This window comes from Lagenorhynchus albirostris, chromosome 15 (genome assembly GCF_949774975.1).
Source record: "Lagenorhynchus albirostris chromosome 15, mLagAlb1.1, whole genome shotgun sequence".
In the NCBI taxonomy this organism is placed as follows: Eukaryota; Metazoa; Chordata; class Mammalia; order Artiodactyla; family Delphinidae; genus Lagenorhynchus; species Lagenorhynchus albirostris.
Window position 1 is genome coordinate 73,265,577 of NC_083109.1, and position 25,908 is coordinate 73,291,484.

The following is a 25,908-nucleotide window of genomic DNA, read 5'->3' on the forward strand; positions in this document are numbered from 1 at the left end:
GAGTCCCCATCCTCAGTCCTTGAGGTCTGGATCCTTTTTCTCCCAGAGAATCAGACCCAGACATCATTGATTAAAGGTTCTATAAGTCTCAGAGAATAGTTCCCTATCTATCATCTATCTGTGTATCTGTCATCTCTCTATCATCATCTAGATATAGATTGACAGTTGCAGAGATATTTATGTTACAGGGTGTTAAGAAATTCAACTGAGGAAATGTTAAAGATCTTATTGGCTTTATTCAGTGATTCCTGAATCGGGCAGCATCCCATCTAGCAGATAGAAAGGAGCTCCCAGGAGCTGTACAGAATAAAAGACTTACTGGCAGAAGGAAGGGGGTAAGGAAGTTAAACTAGCAAAAAGTGGATTGGTTTCAGCAAGGTCACCTTTCTTTAGGGGAGAGAAGGGGTCTATCAGACAGATTACCTCACTGACCAGGTAATTCCTCATTGACTGATTTAAGATTTGATTTCCAGGAGACGCCAAAACTATAATTATTATTATTTTCTAATAAGTTTATAATTTGTTTATTTATTTTTGGCTGTGTTGGGTCTTCATTGCGGTGCACAGGCTTCTCATTGCGGTGGCTTCTCTTGTTGCAGAACATGGGCTCTAGGTGCGCAGGCTTTAGTAGTTGCAGCACGTGGGCTCAGTAGTTGTGGCATGCGGGCCCTAGAGCATGTGGGCTTCAGTAGTTGTGGTGCGTGGGCTCAGTAGTTTTGGTTCGCGGGCTCTAGAGCACAAGCTCAGTAGTTGTGGCACACAGGCTTAGTTGCTCCACAGCATGTGGGATCTTCCTGGACCAGGGCTCGAACCCGTGTCCCCTGCATTGACAGGTGGATTCTTAACCACTGCACCACCAGGGAAGTCCCCAAAACTATAATTATTAAGTCTCACTTAGGTGTCATGGGGCTTAGTATAAGTGACTCCATTTTGGGCCTGTTGTCTTGTTTTTAACAAAAATAATATAATCTTGATTTAGAAAGTTTGGAACATGATACAATTTTTACAACCCTGTTAAAGTTTAGTGACCAGAACCTTCTTGGAGCTGTCAAAATAACTTAGAAAATGCCAACAATAGGCTGCCTTTTAGAATCATAGAAAACTGGACTATCTTTATCATGCTTCCCAAGGCCGTGGAAGCAGGCCATACACCATTTCAGGCCCTGTCCAAAAGAATGCATTTTCCCAGTCTACTGGGTCTTTTATTGTCCTACAAAAGTTAATTTTTTTTTCCTTCACAAATAAACATGCAATTGACTAGTTTCAGTGTGGTAAACACCTGACTTGAAGCTAAAGAGTCACCAATTTTAGTTCAGCTCATCATTCCCACTTCTGTCTTGACTGGGTTAAGTTCATGAGACCTTTGTTTCTTATCACTGACCAGCACTGTCATTTGTATAGTATTTTTCTCTTCAATTAGATATTTAAATAACGACATCAGTTGCTGTCCTGAGAATGATGACCACTGGTGATGCTGAAATGGGACTGTTGGCAGCCACGCAGCACCCCCAGGACTTAGCCTGAAATCATCCAGAGTCAGATGAGAGATAAAAGTGCAAATTCGGGCTCTGAAAAGTGCATTAGGTCTGTCCGTGTATAGTGTATGAAATGTATGAATGTGTAGACTGTTTAAGTCTTGAATTTAGCAAAGTCAAGGACTGTCTGTATATATAGGACAAACCCTTTCCCTGCAGCACCGTATCTCCAAAATTCTTCCCTCCAATCTCCTGAAAACTCAGAGCCTGACTCTCCTATCACTATAACAACCCCTGCCTCATGGTGCATAGGGTCATTATCAAGAGTGGCAGAAGTGGTGGAGACTTTTAGTATTTCTCCTGAAGTCCCATCTGGAGCTTGCATCTTATTTTGGGGGCCTCTTGATATCTTGACCTATGGGACACTTGCCAGTTGGGCCTATAACAGCCCTCGAGTGATCATCTGGGTGATCATAGTGACAAACATGGTAATTAAATTCTAACCAAAGTTTGCCATCCACACATAAAAATAAGACAAGTGCTTAGAATAGATAAATCCTGTGTAAAAAGGAGGATAAGGGCGATCACCTCTGATTAATTATCCCAAGAGAGGCAGCAGAATTCCTGCAGGGGAAGGGAACAGAGTGCTGGCCTGTGCTAGAGAAGGTTCCCTCTAAGGGCACCAGACTGCAGTCCAAATTGTGAGCCTGTTAAGGCCAGGTGCCGAGGCTCACTTACCTGGAATCTGTTTGAGAATACCCGTTTTCAGTCTACCCAACTGCATTAGGTAGGACTCTTGGTTGTGAGTGGTAGAAACTCAAAATAGCTTAAGCCTGAAGATGAATTTATCTTTAAGGAACACTGGACCCTTGGAACCAATGGATCTCTTGGAACATGGGTGTCTTGGAACCCAGGAGCAAGAATGCAACTGGGCCTCAGAAACTATATGGAGTCGGAGACTCAAACACCACCAGCCTCTCTGTCTTGTTTCTATGCCTCTCTGAGCTTCACTCTTTTTTCTCAGCAATGCATCTGCCTCCAATCCTTCAGTCCAGATCATCTGAAACATGATTGTAGAGAGCTCCTAAATTTTATATTTTTACAACCTCAGACACCAACAAGAGCCTGTTTCAATTCTCTGTCAGTCTCTGGTTCAAAAAATCTGGGAGAAGGCATTCATTGGATCAGCTTGAGGCAGGTGCCTTCCCTTGAGCCAATCAGCTGTGGGCAGCGGACAAGGTCACATGAAAACCTGGCAGCCTGGAAGCAGGAAGCAAGGAGCAAGGGCAGCAACTAAAAGGCGAGCAGTGCCAGCCAGTCATTCCTGTGGGGTGTCCACTGAGCCAACAATCCCACCATTTTGATATCTTCTTTTGTATTCGTTGATCTATGTCTGAGGCTAGAGAAATATGCCATGTTCATAGATTGGAAAACAATATTTTAAGGATCAGTTCTCCCCAAATTGATTTCTAGATTATACATATCCTTATCAAAATCTCAACATGTTTTTTTTTCTTTTTTTGGTATTTGTTTCATTTTTAAATTATGATTTTTATTTATTTTGTAAAATTTATTTATGTATTTATTTATAATTTTTAAATGATTATATTCTATTTATTTAGGTCTTTAATTTCTCTTTTTTTTTCAAAACAGACAACTTTTTATTCAAGTATAGTTGATTTACAATGTGTTAGTTTCAGGTTTACAGCAAAGTGATTCAGTTACACATACGTGTGTGTGTGTATATATATATATATATATATATACACACACACACATATATATATTCTTTTTCCAACTCTTTTCCATTATAGATTATTACAAGATACTGAATATAATTCCCTGTGCTATACAGTAGGTCCTTGTTGGTTATCTATTTTATATACAGTAGTGTATATCTGTTAATCCCAAACTCCTAATTTATCCCTCCCCCTCCCCATTTCCCCTTTGGTAACCATAAGTTTGTTTTCTATGTTTGTGAGTCTGTTTCTCAACATGTTTTTTAATAGAACTTGACAAGCTAATTCTAAATTTATATGAAAATACAAAGGGCCAAGAAAAGCCAAGATAGTGGTCTGTTCTGAAGCTCTGGTCTAGAAATGATCCACTTCTTACTCACTCAAGATGTGACATTTTAAAAAAATGTCAGAAAGAAAGAAAAACTAGCAGCATACTACTCACAGTTTTCACTAAATAAAGGAAGGGAAGGTCAAAAGCAGGCTAGAGCTCCAAAGGCACAGCCAGAAGCTTGTTCACAGGCACACAGGAAGGAAGATCCAGGGGGAAAAGATGAACAATTAAGTGAATAACGGGGAGAAACTGTGTGCTATACAGTAGGTGCTGCCTTCCTTCCATCCTCTGACTCTCATGAGAGAGCATCGCTGGTAGCCCACCCTAACTGGAACATACTGGAAAGGGAATTTTGGAGTCTGTAGATCAGCCTAGCCAGCTTGCCACTTCACACGTCCCCTGCACTAATGTGAGTGCCGGTTTTGATAGATAATGCCAGGATACAGTCATCAGTCTCACCTTATCCTGCACATCATTGCCAACGGCTGACTCCCAGCTTCTGGCTGTGTCTCTTGTGGTCAGGCTCTTTCCCCTCCAAGTGGCCCTGTCCACCTTGTCCTTTGAGCCAACCTCAAATCCAGCATGTGCGTGTGTTCAGGCCTCTCTGGCTGTTCAAGGCCCAGCTGGTTCCTTTGCTCAGACTCCTCCATCTCACACCCCAGAACTCCGAGCCCCTCCACAGCAGTGCAGAGATTTTGGGGTTGGGGTTCACCCCTGCCCACAAATGTTTCACTTAATCAAGGATTTGTTGTTTTAAAAATGACTTTGCTGGTGACTTTATTTGCATTAAGGGCCTTCACATTCCCCTGCTGCCTGTGGCCTAGAATTGCTGACTTCAGCCCTTCTGGGAGCCCTGGGCATGGAAAAGCCCTGCAGATTCTGCATCCGTATTATGCTCTTTGTGTGTGTGTGTGTAAATATTTTACCAGAATGTAAACAAGGTGTGGGCTTGCTGCCTTGTTCACTGCTGTGTTTCCAGTGCCTGCCCAGGGCCTGGCACGTGGTGGGCACTCAATAAACATGTGTCAAATGAATGAATACAGCATACATGCAGATTTCTGTACAAGGACCTGGGTACAATGTGTAAACATCTCTGTGTAGATATGTTATTTTGTGCATGTGCGTGTGTGTGTGTGTATATGTGTGGCAGGGGGAGGACAGAAATATTTGGGTAGGCCCCAAATAGCCATCAGGGACTATTTTAATTACTCCTAATCATCAATATAGAATTTGTTAGAGAAATATGTGGAAAACTAACGTATACACAAGAGCATACATGAATTCCTTCCATGGCAAGTTGACTGGTGGCCCCCAAAAGATATGTACTAACTCCCAGAAACTGTGAGTGTGACCTTATGTGGAAAAAGGCTCTTTGCTGATGTAAATAAGTTAAGGATCTCACTATGAGATCATCTGGGATTGTCTAGATGTCCCTAGGATCCTGCCTCAAATCCAATGACAAGTTTCCTTATAAGAGAGAGGAAGAGGAGGCCATGTGACCGCAGTGGCAGAAACTGGAGGATACGGCCAAGGAAGCCAAGGATTGCCAGCAGCCACTAGAAGCTGGAAGATGCGAGGAAAGATTCTCGCCTGGAGCCTGCAGAAAGAGCCCGGCCCTGCTGACGCCTCGATTTCAGACTTCTGACCTTCAGAACCGTAAGAGAATAAATTCCTTTTGTGTTAAGTCCCCCATTTGTGGTCATTTGTTACGGCAGCCACAGAAAATGAATACACCTTCTGTCCAGCACACAAGAACTCGTGGCCAGTTTGTCCCAGGCTGTGTGTGTCCTGTGGGTGTGCACCCCTTACTTTCCACCGTGACTGCCAGCCCAGGGTTGTGTACAACAGCAGAGCAGATATTTGTAAGGAGTGGAGCAAACAGGCAGGGGGCTGTGAGGGAGCCTGGCTGGGAAGGAAGGCCAGGCCAGGCCCAGAGGTCTGGAACCCTTCAGATTCGCTGGGGGCCCCCTGGAAATATTCTGGAAATAATGCTTCTAAGGCATTCCCCCCTCCGCCCCACTGAGCACTAGGGGCCACCAGGGAATAAGGAGGAAAGGATGGTCTTCCTGCTTCCTGCAAACTGGTCCCTCTCCAGGTCATGATTCTGGTGAAGGGGCCAGTACCCTTGAGGCTGCCCTGAGGTGCCTGGTGTGGTGTGACTGCCACCCACACCTCAGTGAGCTGCAGCTCAGCTCCCAGCATTAGCACTCAGACTGCCTGCCCTGCTGTCCACACAGTTTCCTGTCCCCAGTGCTTTTCCTTCTCTGCCCATCCCGGCTCTGTGATGTCCAGAGCCTCAGCTCCGGGCCGCCGACCAACTCCACTTTCCTTGAATGATTGGCAGGCACATCAGAGCCAGGCAAGAATCATCATCAGACAGGGAGCAGGATATTTTCACAGTCTCTGAAATGCTAAGTCATTTCAGCAGATTGCTTATAATTACAAAAGGAAAAACTGTAACTTCTCAGTGGAGAAACCCGGCAGATACCTTAACCAGATCATCAAAGTCAACGTCACCAATAATGGGACAAACTGACCTCGTGTGTGCCTCCTGCTGCTGTGTGCTGTGAAAGGCACAGCCTCACTCTCGGGGCCTTCCTGCCCCCCAAATGCATAACCTGAGACAGCAAAGTCAAGTCAAAGGCTATTCTACAAATAACTAATATGCCTTAAGAATGAAAGAGGGAGAAACTGTCCGATATTGTAAGAGACTAAAGTGATACAACTAAATGCAACACATAGATGATGTGAATCAAAAATGTCACCTGCCCTATCAGTAAACAAAGGATGCTGCAGCCATCAAGCCATCACATTACAGGCACCCCCGAGGGTGAGCCCTGTGGGAACTCAGGATGGGAAAGAACTGGATACTGGCCCTGGATAGCTAAGGTGCCTATCAAAGGAATGATTTCAGTGAGCCCAGACTCTTGCATCTTCCCATATATAGAAAAGCACTAAATTCATTACCTTCAGATGTCTGGTTGTTTTCTTTAATTAACAGGATTTTTTTTTTTTTTTTGAGTGTAGAAAGCGAGATTGATTAAGTACACTGCAAGGGAACAGCCGGCAAGACCAGGAAGGTCTGCCAACAGTAATCTTTTGATATGCCAGCTACCAGGTCTTTGTTGCTAAACGCCTGTATACCCTGGATCCTCCCTGACCTCTTTGGAGCTGTCCCTCAGAGCCATCTGCGAGGCTACTCCCGGGCTTGAGTGCTCAGAAAGTCCTCCGAGGGACTTTCCTGGTGGTCCAGTAGCTAAGACTCCGCACTCCCAATGCAGGGGGCCTGGGTTCAATCCCTGGTCAGGGAACTAGATCCCACAGGCCGCAACTAAAAGATCCTGCATGCTGCAATGAAGACCCAGCACAGCCAAATAAATAAATAAATATTAAAAAAAAGAAAGTCCTCCAAATAAAACATAATTCTCAACGTTTAGGTTGTACATTTTTTTCAGTAGACAATGAGAATGAAAAAAATGGTTGTGAAGGACATAATTGGGACAATTGGGGAATTTGAATAGGGACTGTATATGTAGATAGTAAATAGCATCATATCAATGTTAAATTTCCTTCATTGGATCATGGTACAAGAGAATGTCCTTATATTTAGGAGGTACTAATGGAGTATTTAGGGGTAAAGTGACACAAGACACAATGTCTGTAATTTATTCTCAAATGGTTCAATAACTAAAAATAATGATCATTATAGCTAGCTAGCTAGATGGATAGAGAGAGATATTAAAACAATTGTAGCAAATATTAGCAATTGATGAATCAACAGTCACTTGGTAAGTGTACGTATATTGGAGTTAATTGTACTATTCTCACCAATTTTTTTCTAGTTTAAAAAATTTCAAAATAAATTTTAAAAAAGCAGCTTTATGAACTATAGAGATGTAGAACAAAGTGAACTGTTGATTCTTCAGGGAGATGCTGTCCCATCATTCAATTTAATCCATCTCAGCAAACATTCCAAGGCCTCTTATGGGCCCATAAACAGTGTTGGGTGTTGCAGGGAAAATTCCATCCCCCATCTAAGCAGCTTCCTATCTGATGGGGGTGAGGGGCGAGAACCAGACAAATACACAAAGAACAAGAATACAAAGTAGAATGGGAGAAAGGCCTTAAGAAAGGTGTAAATTGGGACACAGGTCACAAGAGTCACAGAGATGAGACCCTTGCGAGTGGAGTTGGCATTTCAGTGTAATGTAAGGTTGGCTGAATTTGCACTGGTAGAGTTGCACTGAGTTTTCACTGGCTGGGTTGAGGAGTACAACACAAGTAGAAGGCTATGCATGAGCAAGGACCAGAGCAGAGACAGGGGCACACTGAGTGGTGAGCAAGTCTTTGTTGCCTTGAGTGCCTTTGTTATGTGTAGGAAAGGCAGTGCTTGTCTTCTGCTCTTCTTAGGTTCAGTGGCTGTAGCCTGAGAATTAAACTGACAAACAGCACATTACAGGCATACCCTGTTTTTTTGTGCTTCGCTTTGTTGTGCTTCACAGATACTGTGTATTTTTTACAAATTGAAGGTTTGTGGCAACCCTGCAAGGAGCAAGTTTATTGGCACCATTTTTCCAACAGCATTTGCTCACTTCATGTCTCTGTGTCACATTTTGCTAATTCTTGTAATATTTCAAACTTTTTCATTATTATGTTTGTTATGGTGATCTGCGATCTTTGATGTTACTGGTCGCTTTTTTAAAATTTGGCTGCGTTGGGTGTTCGTTGCTGCGCGCGGGCTTTTCTCTAGTTGCGGCGAGCGGGGGCTACTCTTTGTTGCCGTGCACGGGCTTCTCATTGCAGTGGCTTCTCTTGTTGTGGAGTACAGGCTCTAAGCGCGGGGGCTCCAGTAGTTGCGGCACGCGGGTTCAGTAGTTGTGGCTCGCGGGCTCTAGAGTGCAGGCTCAGTAGTTGTGGCGCACAGGCTTAGTTGCTCCATGGCACGTGGGATCTTCCCGGCCCAGGGCTCGAACCCGTGTCCCCTGCATTGGCAGGCGGATTCTTAACCACTGTGCTATCAGGGAAGTCCTGATGTTACTATTATAATTGTTTTGGGAGCCATGAACTGTACCCATGTATGATGGCAAACTTAATCAATAAATGTATGTGTTCTGACTGTTTCACCAACCAGCCATTCCCCCATCTCTCTCCCTCTTCTCAAGACTCCCTATTCCCTGAGACACAGCAATATAGAAATTAGGCCAATTTATAACCCTACCATGACCTCTTAGTGTTCAAGGGAAAGGGAGAGTTGCATGTCTCTCACTTTACATCAAAAGCCAGAAGTGGTTAAGCTTAGTGAGGAAGGCATGTTGAAGGCCAAGACAGGCCACAAGATAAACCTCTTGAGCCATACAGTTAGCCAAGTTGTGAATGCAAAGGAAAAGTTCTTGAAAGAAATTAAAATTGCTATTCCAGTGAACACACAAATGATGAGAAAGCAAAACAGCCTTTTTGCTGATATGGAAGTTCTTTTTTTTTAACATCTTTATTGGAGTGTAATTGCTTTACAATGGTGTGTTAGTGTCTGTATATAACTACCAAAGTGAAACAGCTGTATAACAAAGCTGTATAACAAAGTGAAACAGCTATACATATACATATATCCCCATATCCCCTCCCTCTTGCGTCTCCCTCCCACCATCCCTATCCCACCCCTCTAGGTGGTCACAGAGCACCAAGCTGATCTCCCTGTGCTATGCGGCTGCTTTATAGAAGAAGTTTTACTGGTTTGGTTAGAAAATCAAATCAGCCACAACATTCCCTTAAGCCAAAGCCTAATGCAGAGCAAGGCCCTAACTCTCTTCAGTTCTGTCAAGGCTGAGAGAGGTAAGGAAGCTGCAGAAGAAAAATTTAAAGCTAGCAGAGGTTGGTTCATGAGGTTTAAGGAAAGAAGCCATCTCCATAGTATAAAAGTGCAAGGTGAAGAGCAAGTGCTGATGTAGAAGCTGGAGCAAGTTATCAAGAAGATCTAGCAAAGATCATAAACGAAGGTGGCTACACTAAACAACAGATTTTTCAATGTAGACAAAACAGCCTTCTATTGGAAGAAGATGCCATCTGAGACTTTCATAGCTAGAGAGGAGAAGTCAACACCTGGCTTCAAACTTCGAAGGATAGGCTGATTCTCTTGTAAGGGGCTAATGCAGCTGGTGACTTGAAGTCGAAGCCAATGCTCATTTACCATTCTGAAAATCCTAGGGCCCTTGAGAATTATGCTAAATTGACTCTGCCTCTGCTCTATAAATGGAACAACAAAGCCTGGAATGACAGCACATTTGTTTACAAATACTGACTACTTTAAGCCCACTGTCGAGACCTACTGCTCAGAAAAAAAGAATTCCTTTCTAAATATTACTGCTTATTGACAATGCACCTGGTCACCCAAGAGCTCTGGTGGAAATGGACAATGAGATTGATGTTGTTTTCATGCCTGCTAACACAACATTCATTCTGCAGCCCATGGATCAAGGAATAATTTTGACTTTCAAGTCTTATGATTTATGAAATACAGCCATAGCTGCCATAGATAGTGATTCCTCTGATGGATCTGGGCAAAGGAAATTGAAAACCTTCTGGAAAGGATTCACCATTCTAGATGCCATTAAGAACATTAAAAATATTTGTGATTCATGGCAGAAGGTCAAAATATCAACGTTAACAGGAGTTTAGAAGAAGTTGATTCCAACCCTCATGGATAACTGTGAGGGGTTCAAAACTTCAGCGGAGGAAGTTACAGCAGATGTGGTGGAAATGGCAAGAGAACTAGAATTAGAAATACAGCTCGAAGATGTGACTGAATTGCTACAATCTCATGATAAAACTTTAATGCTTGAAGAAGTGCTTCTGTATGAGCAAAAAAAGTAGTTTCTTGAGATGGAATCTACTCCTGATGAAGATGCTGTGAAGACTGTTGCAACGACAACAAATGATTTAGAATATTATATAAACTTAGTTGATAAAGCAGTGGAAGGGTTTGAGAGGACTGACTTCAATTTTGGAGGAAGTTCTACTGTGTGTAACATGCTATCAAACAGTATTGCACGGCTACAGAGAAATCATTCATGAAAGGAAGAGTCAGTCAGTGCAGCAGACTTCATCGTTGTCTGATTCTTAAAAATTGTGCATTTTGAGACGCTTCACATTCTGTCTATGGAATATGTATCTCTCTAAATAAACTTACTCTCACTTAACTATGGCTCGCTCTTAAATTCTTTCCTGTGCAAAGCCAAGGACCCTCCCTTGGCGGTCCCAGGGACTCATCCGAGACCTGGGATATGACCATTCTCTCATCCCCATTCTCCTGCAACAGTTGCATGTCCCAAATTGCAGTTCTTTGTGGCTCCTTGATAAACTCATTTTGCTGATAAAAATAACTGGCTCTTTCATTGTTTTAGATTAACAAATATAAGCCGAATAAAGTCAGCTGGGACTGACTTGTTCACTGCTGTGTCCTCAGCACCTAGAACAGTGCCTGGTGCAGGACATTGGTAAATCCCAAGTGCTGGAGTCCCCCAGATCCTGCTGGGAGTAGCACGCTCTTCGAAGAAGCTGCTTGCCCTAGGAAAGGGACCTGGGAGGGTGGCAAGAAACTGGTAGCCTCTGCAGCCTCTTTAACCAGGGAGGGAAAACCAAAGCCACAGGAGAAAATGGCCCTCTTGAATTAGACCACAGGAGGTCTGAGCAAGCTCTGTCCAAGAGGCAGGGCCCAGGAAAAGTCTGCACTGGTGTCTTGGGTCGGCATCCACGGGCAGAGAAGGTTTGCCTGCTCCCTGGAGCACCTCCCATCCGGGCCCCTCCCCTCCCTGGAGCTTTTCTCCTCTGAGGGTCAGAGACTTGCCTCAGATGGAGGCAGACCCTGTAGCTACTCTAGCCAATACTCAAAAGCACCCAGCATCTCTCTTTTGCGTAACCTAAACCTCTCATCCTGTACTTCCAACTCAGTGGTTCTGACACCTGGTAGGGGAGCAGAATTTACCTGGGAGCTTTTTTTTTTTTTTTTTTTTTTAATGTAGTGTAACAAACATACAGAATAGTGCTCATGTGTGTATAGTTTGATGAATTGTCACGAAGTGACCAAACCAGGTAGTTCCCAAGTCAGGAAACAGGATGTCATCAACTAGCCTCTCTGAAGTTCCCCAAGTGCCACCTCCTAGTCGCTACCCCCATCTCTTTCCCTTGGGAGTCGGGGGGATCCTTCTCCCAGAGTGTCTGCTTCATAAAACTGACCTGATGCCCCGTGTCTATTTTACAAAGCTGCACAGGTGGTTTACTTGCATAGCTAGGTTTGGCAACTCCTCCTGGAAGTCATATAATCTTCTTTGTTGTAAGTGGAACCAGAGGCAGCTTCGCTCCCAGCGTTCGGCTCAGCACCAGTAGCTGTCTAGCTAGGTTTACCCGTGAAGCAGCGGGCATTTCCTGCATCTGGGGTCTGCAGAGCCCGGGGGGGCAACTTCTGGACTCAGGAAGCCCAATTGGTTGGTTCCAGCCTGGGCATGTGGCCCTCCCTCCCCGGCGGGAGTTGCATGAAGAGGTATTTTTGGAAGGTGCAGGAATTCTGTAACCATTTGGAAAATGCCTGCTCATAGGCTGGGCTGGATTCTCATTTTAAAATGATGATGTGGCTGAGCGGCCTGACCTGGCCAGTTTTCCTGGATCTAGGGGTGGGGAAAGTAAAGAGGCATGCTCATTTTTTCCTCTTTTTCTTTAAATTGTATCACCATTTTCTTTTTGTCTCGAATTCCTCTAACCCACAAGCTTCAAGAGAATTGTGAGGCGTCTCCTGCAGTTCATGGGCTCTTTGATGCTGCTCGCAGGTAAGTGTTTCATCGTGTCTCAAGTCAGCCAGGGCTCTGGGGTCACTTCAAGTCGAGTGCAAGTTTAACCCTCAATTCCCCATCAAGGATCTTTGGCTCTGGAGGCCTCACCTGGAGTCTCCCTGCCCTTCCAGGCAGGACCCTGAGTGCCCTCCTACTCTCTTCCCTGTGTCTCTCTCTGCTTTGCCCTGCTGCCTTCATCTTTATCGAGAGCAGCAGCTTTTGTTTTTTTTAATTAAGTATAGTTAATTTACAACGTTGAGCTAATTTCTGCTGTACAGCAAAGTGATTCAGTTACACATATATATACATTCTTTTTTATATTCTTTTCCATTATGGTTTATCACAGGATATTGACTATAGTTCCCTGTGCTGTACAGTAGGACCTTGTTGTTTATCCATTCTCTATATAATAGTTTGCATCTGCTAACCCTCAACTCCCACTCCATTCCATCCCTCCCCCTCCCCCCTTCCCCTTGGCAACCACAAGTCTGTTCTCTATGTCTGTGCATCCCTTTCTGTTTCGTAGGTAAGTTCATTTGTGTCATAGTTTAGATTCCACATATAAGTGATATCATATGATATTTGTCTTTCTCTTTCTGACTTACTTCACTTTGTATGATAGGTCCATCCATGTTGCTGCAAATGGCATTATTTCATTCTTTTTTATGGCTGCGTAGTATTCCATTGTATATATGTACCACATCTTCTTTATCCATTCATCTGTTGATGGATATTTTGGTTGCTTCCATGTCTTGGCTATTGTGAATAATGCTGCTATGAACACAGGGATGCATGTTTCTTTTTGAATTGTAATTTTGCCTGGATATATGCCCAGAAGTGGGATTGCTGGATCATAAGGCAACTCTATTTTTAGTTTTCTGAGGAACCTCCATATTGTTTTCCATAATGGCTGCACCAACTTACACTCCCACCAACAGTGTAGGAGTGTTCCCTTTTCTCCACACCCTCTCCAGCATTTGTTATTTGTAGACTTTTTAATGATGGCCATTCTGACCGGTGTGAGGTGGTACCTTACTGTAGTCTTGATTTGCATTTCTCTAATAATTAACGATGTTGAGAATCTTTTCATGTGTCTGTTGGCCATCTATATGTCTTCTTTGGAGAAATGTCTATTTAGCTCTGCAGTTTTTGCTAATCATCCATTCACTCACCCATCCATTCATTCAACCAGGGCCAGGCCCTGTGCTGGGGACAGCATGGAGGGTCAGGCTGACCAACCATCTTCTGTCATCACCATTTCTGCCCTTACCCTTGACAACTCTTTGTCCCCACTTCTCCACTTCCTCCCAAGGCCATGTCCATGCTCTCTGAAGGACCTCTGTTCCTTCCCTTGCATGGCAAAGGTAGCCTGCCCTCTCCATTATCTGCGTCCAAACCCCTTGCTCCCGACCCTCATTTCCAGCTCCCTTGGGCTGAGACAGAGAATACAAAAGTAGAACGTGGCATGATTCTCTTCCCCAATTTTCCATTTCTGAGATCCTCCCCATCCCATCCACCTTCCACCTCCACCACTATCCTCTCTCCATGCCAGATCCTGGAATGGAAGTGCCATGAGTGGGGAGCTGCTGTACTTTTGTCTTTCCAGGGAATTCCCTGGCAGTCCAGTGATTAGGACTCTACGCTCTCACTGCCAGGGCCCCAGGTTTGATCCCTGGTCGGGGAACTAAGATCCTGCAAGCCATTCGGCGTAACCAAAAAAAAAAAAAAGAAACCAAAGCAAAGCCAACAACCTCCCAAAATAAAAGTGCTGGAGGGCTGGGCTGCCTCTTCAGTTCTCCTCAAAGCCTGAACATTCTTAGGTGTGTTGCACGGAGACTCTCCTTCCAGGAGGTGAGATGACTGTAGGAAGGTGTCCTCACTTACTCTCAGCCAGGCCTTCTTGCTGGGAGATGACTCCCTGAAGTAGAAGCCGGGCAAAGTTTGAACTAGAAGACGACAGTGGCTTCCGGGTACTCACTGGGGTGTCTTCCTCTCTTTCCTTGGGCCTACCAGCCTGTTTGGAAGAAACAATCTCTGAGCCTTTGAACTGCCTATCAGCCAGGGGACGAAGCTGTCTAGGCCCTCAGGTGAGGTTCTCTGAGTCTGAGCTGATCACCTGCAAGAGGTAAAGCTGGAGAGAGAGAAAGTAGATCCAGAGTGTTCAGAGTATGTGTACTCAGTGTGAGACTTACTAAATGACACAGAGCAATACATATGTCACATAAACCAGATATTCATATAGGCCTGATCAGTGAGTTTTCCAGAAAAGAGTTCTTTTCTTAAAAAAAATTATGTATTTATTCATTTTAAATAGGTAATCCAAGCACAGGGCACAACATTTTAAAAAGTGCCAAAGAGTATATACATAGTGAAAAATAAATGTCTTTCCCTCTCCTGTACCCAAGTTTTTCAGTTTCCCTCCCAGAAACAACCACTGTTGCCAGTTTACTGTGCATCCTTTTGGCGATTGTCTCTGAAAATTACAAGGGGGTGTGTGTGTGTGTGTGTACTTGAAAAAAATACAAATGGACATATTATATATACTGTTTTTAACATTGTTCTTTTCACTTAAGAGTATATTTTGGAGACTTTTTTCTTATATATGGGTTGGGGGTAGATTTGGAAAGCAGAAAAACTTGTTCCCATATGACCCTGAGCTTTGCTTCAGATCAAGCAGCTCCTTGTTTGGGGCTGTTTTTTTTTACAGACAGTGTGGTCCCTGGGCCACCTGAAGCTGTCTTGCTCAGGAAGACATCCTGCCACAGAACGGGCAGGGAGACAACCTCCCTGCCAGATTTCACTGGGATTCATGTCCCCCCTTCTTACTGAATTCCTCACATTTGGAATTTGTTCTCAGAGTTTATATGTGAGATACCAGCAGCAGGCCCCCACCTGGCTACTCAAATTTTTGTTTTCAGGTCTTGTAGGTAGGTGAAGTATTTTCTGGGTATTGTGGAGGTCATCTCAGAGCTGCATTTCTGGCTTGTGGAGAGACGATGGCAGGGGCTGTGTTTAAGGGATTAACACTCCATGGTGCTGGCCGTGGCTTCAAGATTACGCAGGTCAGGGTGAGCTGTTTCCCTGAAGGGGTCTGGAATGCAGGGAGTGGAATGGGACACAGCTCTTACTTAAAGTTAAAAGACTTGTTAAACAAACAACTTTGGGTGCAGATGTATCTAGAATCACCTTGTTGAATGCTGTGTCCTTTCCCTTTCCTCTTGCTTTCTGCCTGCCGACGTTGTTCATTTTCTTTTGGTGAGCTTTGTAATCCTAGTGGATCATTTCTGACGCACCAAAGCAGCTTGGGTCAAATCAGATCATCTTCTTCATTTGATTTAAATGTTCCATAGAAAAATATTGTGGTGGGTATTTCTTTAAATTTCCTCAGGTCAAACTGCTTACACGGTTTTGCCAATTGAATAAAGAGAAAACAGTTAGATATACTGAGCCCTGGTTCTTAGAGCGGCATCACAGCCTGGGGCTTTCAGAGGTTTGTTACCTTATTTGCTCTTTTTAAAAAATAACAGCTTATTGAGATATAATTCACATACCATACAATTCACCTACTTTAAGTACACAATTCAATTTTTTTGGATATTCACAGAATTGCACAATCATCACCACAATCAATTTTAGATGATTTTCATCAATCACTCCCCCCACAAAAGCCCCATAGCCATTAGCAATCACTTTCCATTTCCCCCCAATCTCCTCAGCCCAAGGCATCCACTAATGTACTTGCTTTTTCTATGGATTTGCCTATTCCGGACATTTCATATAAAGGGCCTCATATAATATGTGGTCTTTTGTGACTGGCTTCTTTCACCTAGCACGATATTTTCAAGATTCATCCTGTTGTAGCATGTATCGGAACTTCACTTCTTTTTATGGCCCAATAATATTCCATTGTGTGGATATGCCATATTTTACTTATCCATTAATCAGTTGATGGACATCTGGGTTATTTCCACTTTATTGGCTACTATGAATAACGGTGCTATGAACATTCGTGTACAGATTTTTGTGTGGACTTCACTTGATCTTTACAGCAACTCTCTGAGGTACATATTCTACAGACCTCTTTCTATAGATAACAAAACTCATTCCAAGACGGTAGATAGGCATTGTGAATAAAGCTGTTATATTCCTGAGCCTATGCTTTTTCCAATGTATGTTCATAGAGTTGAAATAATTGCTTTGACAGAACCTCGTGTGGATATACCTGTAGGTATTGTGAACACGAACAGGTATTTTTCAGTTGTGAAATTTCAGCCCTCTCCCCAATGTCCCCCATCTCTTTGCCCTTTTCTCCTTTCCTAGTTTTCACTTCTTTCTTTCAAGTATCAGTTCCCCGCCCCTGTGGTGGGGACAGAATCTATCACTCACTCTGGTGTGTAATGAAATGTGTGAATTTGATATTTATATTTTTGAGTCACCTCAATGAGATGAAAGCTCCTCTGCCAGCAACAGCACAGAGGTGGTTTCTGAAGCAAGGACAAGCAGAGAGAGGATTTCTTAGAAAAGCTCATTCTCCTGTCCTGTCCCAGGGTTTCAAGGCTGAAAGGCACCCACGCTGGAGGTTGGGGCTACGGTGGACAGCCACCTGCCCCCGTCTCGCCTCCAGCTAGGTCGCGCGCACCGTTGCTCGGCAACAACCCGCTCACACAGGTGGCGGCCCCAGAACCCCGCGGGGAGCGCGCACACGCAGGGACGCAGGGACGCCCGGGCGGCCCCGACGTCAGACCCACCCCGCCCCTCAGCGCCTGTCAGACCGGGAGGGAGGCCGAGCCCCGCCTCCCTCGGGGGGGAAGGCAGCCAGCGGAGCCCACGAATCAGAGAGTCCGACATATCCCCCGGCCGGGCGCCGGGCAACCAATCGCCGCACGTGTGTGATCCCGCGCCCGTCCGGGAGGGCGGCTGCAGGCGCTAAGGCGGCGACTGGGGGAGTCGCTGCTGAGGCGGCCGCGGGCCCGGGTCGCGTCGGCGTAGCTCCGCGCGGCCGAGCCGGGCTGGCAGCAGCTGGCGCCTGGCGGTGAGGGCGGGCTCCCGGATGGGTGGAATGGCCCTCACCTAGGGCGGTGGGAGAAGCAGCTGAGCCGAGGATGCTGGGGAGGCGGCGCGGCGGCTCCTCACTCATCCCAGGTAAGGGGGACGCCGCGCTCGCTGCGGCTCGGGTCGGAGCGTCGCCCCGGCCCCGCTGTGCTCCCTCCGCCGCTCACCTAGCTCCGAGTCCCGGCCGCCTCTGTCCTGGCATCCCTCGGCCCCAGTCGCCGCCGGCCGCTGCATCTCCCCTCTGCCCTCGGGCGGTTGTCCAGCCCCGCCCCCTCAGCGCACAGCCCGGCGGCCCGGCGCCCACCCCTTCCCCCAGCGCCGGCGTTTCCCTGTCTCGGGCTTCCTTTTAGCCCGGCTCGCCCCCGCCGTGGTCGGCCTCCCGCCCTCTCCCGCCCGCTCCGCGCCTTTCCCTCTCTCTCGCGGGGCTGGCATCGTTTCCCAGACCCCGCGGTCCTTCGGGGCGCCTGCCGGGGATGAGACGCCCTGGTCCCCCCGGATTGGACTTTTGCCCTCACCTATACCCGGGCTTCCCTTCCTCAGTCTCACCCTATCCTTGCCTCCTATACGGTGTCCTCTGGACATTTCACTCGCGCCCCCCCACCCCCATGCCATGTATTCCTGGGTTTTGCCCTTTTGCTCCCAGTTGCCTTCCTTTCCCAACTCGCCCCTTCTCCCTTCGCTTCCACCAACCACCGTCGCTAGCACTTCTTTTCCTTTACACTGAAACCTTCACACACTGCGACTCTCCTGAATGCCCGGTCTGTAGTTTTAACACCGTAGTTCGTCTTTCAGTGAGCTGCACCCATAACGTGTCAAGTGTATTGCCCAGAGTCTGGCACACGGTAGGCCTGGTACATGGTAGGTGCTCACACGTCTTACCATCTTCCTCCTTCCAGGCCTTTGTACTCTCCACATGGTGGTAGCAAGAGGTCCAGCATCCAAAGGGAATTGATGCGCTACCTGAAGAGTGGTATAGGAGGTGGCGGGATGAATTAGTGAACTCCAAGTGTGATAGAGATTACATTGTCAGTTACTTACTGCAGTCATCCCGAAGAACTGAATTCTGCTCTCTTTGTGCCATGTGTTGTTTTATAATAATTGGCTTTGTAAAGTATTCTTAACAATGTTTGCAATGTAATTGCCCCCTTAACCCCCCCCCCAATCTGGTGTTTGCTGAACCTTTATTTTTTAGGGAAGAAATAGCCCCTAACTCCTAGTTGAAATAGCATTGTGTGTAAGAAGTATTTCACATGTTTATCTCCCAGCTGGATAGTCCAGTCTGCAGTGAATTTTCATCCTTTAAGAGTCTGCCGGGAGGAATCAGGTTCAGATTTCTTGGAATCAACTATTGAAGGGACCAAAATGCTTAGGAGTGGAAGTTCTGACAAGTTCTCTAAGAGTGAAAGAGAAATTAGCCACCCCCGTCCCCCTTTCTGGCTCTCAGAGGAAATGACTATAGTCGATTTTTAAAAAGAATAAAATAAGTTTGACTTTTTAAAATTATAAAAGCAGTGTTACTGGCCTCAAGCCATTCTTGCCACATTTGCTCTGATGGTTTCCAAGCCTGGATGAATCAAACAGTCGGCTTTTTCTGCTCCTTGGGTCTCCAGAGCAGGCTGGAGGAAAGTGTGTAACAGCCGCTGGTGCTGTCCTAGACTTCTGGATCCCAACTTCACTTGCACTGTCTGGAGATGCTTTGACTTACTCCTCAGCTTCCTTTTATGTACCCACACCTAATTGCTGTCTGTAGGTTTCTACCGTTCTCCTTTCCTTGTCCTACTCTTGACTTCTCTACATTGCTCATCTTGTCTCCTACTTCACAGAAGAAATTGGTGGGCATCAGCCCTGAACTCTTAAGGGTGTGTCATTTTTCTGTGTGCTTATACCTCTCTGATATCTGATCTCCTTTCCTTTTACCAGAGGAAGGTGTTACTTTCTAAGGCTGACTGACATCTTTCCTATTCTATATTCGCTCTCTTTTTCTCAGCCTGCACACATGCTCAGGTTTTAACCAACGAAAACAAACAAAAACAAAACATTGCCTTGATATGCTTTCCCTCAGATTAATGTGGTATTCCTTAGGGTTTTACTTTCTGTTCTTTTTTCTGTCCTCTAATTTCCTTGTGTGAGTACACTTCCCTTCATGGCTTTAAGTAGCACCTGTATATTTTTGGTTTTCAAAGATGTATATTCAGTCCTCATTTTTCTTGAACTTTCAGGTGTTTCGTATTTTTGTCTGTCTATTGGGTAACTATACTTGGATACTTGGTACTTCAAACTTGGTTATTTTTTCCTTTCTCTTCCCTCATCTTGCTCATCCACAAGCTTCCTATTTTAGGGTCTTCACCCTAGAAACCTTAGAATCCTCTTCTTTCCTATCATTAAGTCTACCATAGATCCTATTGTTCCTACCTGAAATTCTTTTCTTTCTCTCCTCATTGCCAGAAGATTGGTTGAGGTCTGGGTTATGTTTTCCCTGAACAGAGTAGGCCGTTTTCAACCCAGGCTCTACTTTCAAACCACCTGGGGAGCTTTTAAAGGTTAAGGATGAGGGGATCAAGGCATCCAGGAGATTCTGATTCTTGGTCTGGTGTGGGGCCAGACCTTTTCATTTAAAAAATGTTTCTCCTCTTGTAAAAATAAAATACAGTGTGTGTGTATGAAAAAGAAAAGTTTCTCATGTGGCAGTAACAGGCAGCTAGGGCTGAGAACTGGCTTGAGAGCTCTAAGAGGGAGTGAGAACCCTGAGGAACTATATATAGCATTTAACTCATCCTTTATAAATCAGCATAAATGTCACTTTTGTTGGCATGGTTAGTTGCCTACTTTCCTGATATTTTGTACATGTACCTATTAAACTACTTATCACATTTTATTTAAATTATTTCTCATGGGCCCATTTTTGTCATGACTAGGAGTTCCTTGAGGTCTGGGATTATGCCTAAAGGTAAACTACTGTTTCTTATACTACTCGGAGCACTTCTGATACCAAACATGTAGGTCTTCCCCTCACATTAAATACTTCTCCAACTCTCCAGGCTACAACTGGGTATTCTACAATTCAACTTAATTATTACTAACTACCTGGATTTAGTGCAGACCCCACAGATTAAGGACTCAGTCCTGCACGACTCCTCCCAACTTCAGACCAATCACAAGTCCTAGATTGTGACCTGTACTTCTGACCAATTGGGTATAAACTGGGGCTTCCCACAGCTCCCTCCTCAGGTCAGTAATTTGCTATAATGGCTCACAGAACTCAGGAAAGCTCTTTACTTACCTTTACCCATTTACTGTATTATAAAGGCTGTAACTCAGGAACAGCCAGATGGAAGAGATGCATAGGGCAAGGTATGTGGGAAGGGGCATGGAGCTTCCATGAGCTTCCATGCCTCTTCTGGGCTCGCCATCCTCCCAGCACCTCAGTGTATTCACCAGCCTGGAAGCTTTCCCAACCCCTTTATTTAGGATTTTCATGGAGGCTTCATTACGTAGGCATACTTGATTAAATCACTGGCCGCTGGTTATTAGCTTCTTTCCCCTTCCAGAGGTCAGGGGTTGATTCCTCTGGCAACCAGCTCCCATTTTCCCAGATGTGGTTGAAAGGACCCTATTATGAATAACAAAAGATGTTCCTCTCACCCCTATCAAGAAATTTAAGGGTCTTAGGAGCTCTATGCTAGGAACCAGGGATGAAGATTGATACACTGTTCTATTCTACAATAAATCTTATAATATCACAATATCACAGTGCCTTATTTATCTGTTCATCACTGCCTTGCACAATACTTGGTATATTTTAGAAATGATAAAAATTGGCTGAATGAATCAGTTGGTAAATAATGTAAAACAGATCACTGAATTCACGGTTTTGCAAGCTGACCAGCTGTTTCTTTTTTGGCTGCTTAACAGGTCACTGGTCATACCTGCACAGTCATTCTTGTTTTAAAAACACACACACTCTATAAATTAGAGTGCATTAAGAGAAATATTTGCTCTTATGCTTTGGCTTTTAAGATGGTTAAACTATGACAGTATTATAGAGGTTCATTCAGGCTTCCTCTTTAGCAGATACTATTTAAAATAGATTTTATTTCATATGGTTGAAGCAGATATATCTTTTTTAAACAAATAGCTCTGATTTTAGGCTTATAAGCTTTGGAATCTTTAGAACAAAAACTGTCCAATTGATAAAGATCTTGAACAGTGGCAGAACTTCCTTTTTTTTTTCTTGGCGGTACGCGGGCCTCTCACTGTTTTGGCCGGACGCGCAGGCTCAGCGGTCATGGCTCATGGGCCTAGCTGCTCCGCGGCATGTGGGATCTTCCCGGACCGGGGCACGAACCCGTGTCCCCTGCATCGACAGGCGGACTCTCAACCACTGCGCCACCAGGGAAGCCAGAGCTTTCTTTTTAACTAAGAGAATTAAGGAAGTAGGATTAAAGCCATCTACCTATGTGAATAGCATTGGTGATGGTGAGGGGGGAAAATCTGTAATTCTCAAATATTTAATTACTGTTATAGGAAAAACTTGTAATTGCTCATATATTAATATCAGCATATTTTATAATTCCTCAGAGCTAAGATGTAAACTGTAGAGTAGTTTGCCGTTTTTTAGTTTTTAGTTTTTTTTTTTTTTTTTTTTTTTGGCCATGCTGGGCAGCTCTTGGGGTCTTAGTTCCCCGACCAGGGGTCGAACCCTAGCCCCTGGCAGTGGGAGCGCTGAGTCCTAACCACTGGACCACTGGAAACCAATGGATTCCCTGTTTCTTAGTTTTCTTAAGACTTTGTCAGCTATGTCTCTTTATAGAATTTGTGGTTGACAGGTCTTTACTTTCAGCATTTGAAAAATGCCACTTCCTTCAGATATCCATGATTTCAGATGAGAAATCTTCTGTCATTGGGATTTGTGTTTCCCTATAGCTAATGTATCCTCTCTTCCTGGCTGCTTTAAAGATTTTTTCTTTGTCTTCAGTTTTCAGAAGTTTAATTATGGTACGTCTTAGCATGGATTTTTTGGGGTATATCCTATTTGGAATTCTGTTAGCTTCTTGAACTGTGAGTTAATGTCATTTGCCAAATTTGGGATATTTTCAGCCATTTCTTAGAATAACTTTTCAGCCCCACTCTCTTTTCTTTCTGTGACTCTGATGATACAAATATTAGGTCTTTTGTTACTGTCCTACAGGGCATGAGGCATTCTTTTTTTTTTTCCTCTGGTGCTCAGATTGGGTAATTCTTAATGTTCTACTTCTAGTTTCAAGTTTGCTCCTTCTTTCTTCTGTCATATTCATTCTGCTGTTGAGCCCATCCAGTGAGGTTTTGTTTTGTTATTGTATTTTTCAGTTCTGTAACTTCCATTTGATTTTTTTCTGTTTGTCTTCTCTTTCTTTGATAATATTTTCTATTTTGTTTGTTTTGTTTCAAGAATATGTCTCATTGCTCATTAAAGCATGATGACTGCTATAAAATTCTTGTCAGATAATTCCAACATCTGATTCATCTTGGTGTTAGTCTATGTTAATGTCTTTATTCATTCAAGTTGTGATTTTCCTGGTTCTTGGTGTGATGAGTGACTTTTGATTGTGTCCTGGACAGTTTTGATATTTTTGTTAGGAGACTCTGGATCCTATTTAAATCTTTTATTTTATAGGTGAGAGAGATTAAAAGTTATAAACTTCCAGTTATAAAATAAATAAATCTTGGGGGTGTAATATACAGCATAGGGAATATAGTCAATAATATTGTAATAACTTTGTATGGTGACAGATGGCAACTAGACTTATGGTAGTGATCATTTTGTAATGTAAAAAAATATTGACTCACTATGTTGTACACCTGAAATTAATATAAATTGTAAGTCAGTTACACTTCAATTAAAAAATGCCTTCTATTTTAGTAGGCAGTCACCCTAAAAAGTTTAATGCGTAGGGCCCAGCCTACTTTCTTTTTTTGGTAGCAGCTTTATTGAGCTATAATTCACATACCATACATTCACCCATTTAAGGTGTAAATTTTTTTTAGTATATTTACAGGGTTGTGCAACCCTTACTACAGTCAATTTTAGGACATTTTCAAGAAACTGCACACTCCTTACCTGTCACCTCCAACTCTCCCACTTGTCATCCCCTCCATCCCTAGGCAACTGCTACTCTGTTTTCTCTCTGTATAGATTTGCTTATTCAGGACATTTCATATAAATGTAATCATACAATATGTAGTCCTTTGTTACTGGTTTCTTTCACTTTGCATGTTTTCAAGGTTCTTCCATGTTGTAGAATGTATCAATATTTTATTTCTTTTTCTTGCTGAATAATATTCTATTTTATGCATAGACCACATTTATATATTAATCAGTTGATGGGTGTTTGGGTTGTTTTTACATTTTGGCTGTTATGACTAATGCCGCTGTGAACATCTGTGTACAAGTTTTTGCGTGGACATGTTTCATTTCTCTTGGATATATACCTATGGGTGGAATTGCTGGGTCATGTGGTAACTCTAGAACTGTAGGTCTAATATCTTGAGGAACTACCAGACTGTTTTCCAAAATGGCTACTCTATTTTACATTTCTATTAGCAAGAAATGAGGGTTCCAATTTTTCCACCTCGTTGCCAAGACTTGTTATTATCTGACCTTCGTATTTTAGCTATCCGAATGGGTATGAAGTACTATCTCATTGTGGTTTTGATTGCATTTCCCTGATGGCTACTGATGTTGAGCATCTTTTCATGTGCTTTTTGGCTATTTGTATATCTTTGGAGGAATATCTGTTCCTTTGTCCATTTTTAAATTGAGTTATTTGTCCTTCTGTTGTTGAGTTGTAAGATTTCTTTATATATTGTGGATACTAGACCCTTATCAGATATGATTTGCAGATACAAATCTCCTGTTCTGTAGGTGTCTTTTCACTTTCTTTCTTTCTTTCTTTTTTAAAATTTATTTATTTTACTCATTTATTTTTGGCTGTGTTGGGTCTTCGTTGCTGCGCGCAGACTTTCTCTAGTTGCGGCGAGCGGGGGCTACTCTTTGTTGTGGTGCGCGGGCTTCTCATTGTGGTGGCTTCTCTTATTGCGGAGCACAGGCTTAGTTGCTCCGCAGCATGTGGGATCTTCCCAGACCAGGGCTCGAACCCATGTCCCCTGCATTGGCAGTGGTTAAGTGGATTCTTAACCACTGTGCCACCAGGGAAGCCCTCTTTTCACTTTCTTGATGGCACAAAGGTTTTTAATTTTGATTAAGTCAAGTTTGTCTTCTTTTTTTCTTTCGTTGCTTGCGCTTTATGTTTCATATTTAAGAAACCATTGCCTGATTCAAGGTCATGAAAGCTTACTCCGATGTTTTCTTCCAAGAGTTTTATAGTTTCAGCTCTTACATTTAGATCTTTAATCCACTTTTGTGAATTTTGTATGTGGTATGAGATAGGGGTCCAACCTCATTTTTTGCTATAGATATTCAGTTGTCTTAGCACCATATGTTGAAAATACTATTCTTTCTCCCTTTGAATTGTCTTGGCACTCTTGTCTGGTTGGAATTTTGATAGAGATTGCATTGAACTTGTAGATCAGTTTGGGGAATATTGCCATCTTAACTGTATTATTCTTCCAATCCATGAGCATGTAATGACTTTTCACTTATTTAGATCTTCTTTAATTTACTTCAATAGTGTTTTCTAGTTTTCAGTGTACAAGTTTTGCATTTTTTGGTTAAATGTATTTCTTAATATTTTATTTAGTTATTTTTTTTTTTGCGGTACATGGGCCTCTCACCGTTGTGGCCTCTCCTGTTGCGGAGCACAGGCTCCAGACGCACAGGCTCCAGACGCACAGGCTCAGTGGCCATGGCTCACGGGCCCAACCGCTCCGTGGCATGCGGGATCCTCCCGGACCGGGGCACGAACCCGTGTCCCCCGCATCGGCAGGCGGACTCTCAACCACTGTGCCACCAGGGAAGCCCAATATTTTATTCTTTTGGTGCTATTGTAAGTGGAATTCTTTTCTCAATTTTGTTTTTGGATTTTTATTGATAGTATATAGAAATATAATTGAATTCTTTATATTAGTCATGTACCTTAAAACCATACCAAATTAATTTAATAGTTCTGATAGTTTTTTAGTGACTTATTAGGATTTTATATATACATGATATATAATCTCTGAAGAGAGATGGTCTTCCTTCTTCCTTCCAATCTGGATTGTTTTTCTTTTCTTTTTCTTGTCTCACTGCCCTGGCTAGAATCTCCTGTATAATACTGAATAGAAATGGTGAGAGTGTACATCCTGTCTTGTTCCTGATATTAGGGGGAATCGTTAAATGTGAAGTTAGCTGTGGGTTTTCTTAGATGTCCTTTTTAAAGTTGATGATGTTCTCTATTTCTAGTTTATTCATTGTGTTTATCATGAAAGAGTGTTGGATTTTGTCCAATGCTTTTTTCAGTGCCTATTTGAGATCATGTGGTTTTTGCTCTTTTGTATGACATTAATTGATTTTC

General features: G+C 43.6%; 1 protein-coding gene across 9 annotated transcripts in view; it reads left to right on the plus strand.

Annotated features, from left to right (window-relative positions):
• Nucleotides 1–25,908, plus strand: part of TPST1 (tyrosylprotein sulfotransferase 1) — a 165,866-nt gene that overhangs the window by 32,312 nt on the left and 107,646 nt on the right. For 3 of the 9 annotated variants that reach the window (XM_060123199.1, XM_060123201.1, XM_060123200.1), the window contains exon 1: nt 17,283–17,506. The exons of 1 other annotated variant lie outside the window; for it this stretch is intronic. The gene's annotated coding sequence lies outside the window, so the exon portion shown is untranslated. Of the gene's footprint in view, nt 1–5,146; nt 5,202–17,282; nt 17,507–25,908 lie in introns of those variants that run through there. 5 more of the 9 variants (XM_060123193.1, XM_060123196.1, XM_060123195.1 and 2 more) reach the window with 4 other exon arrangements.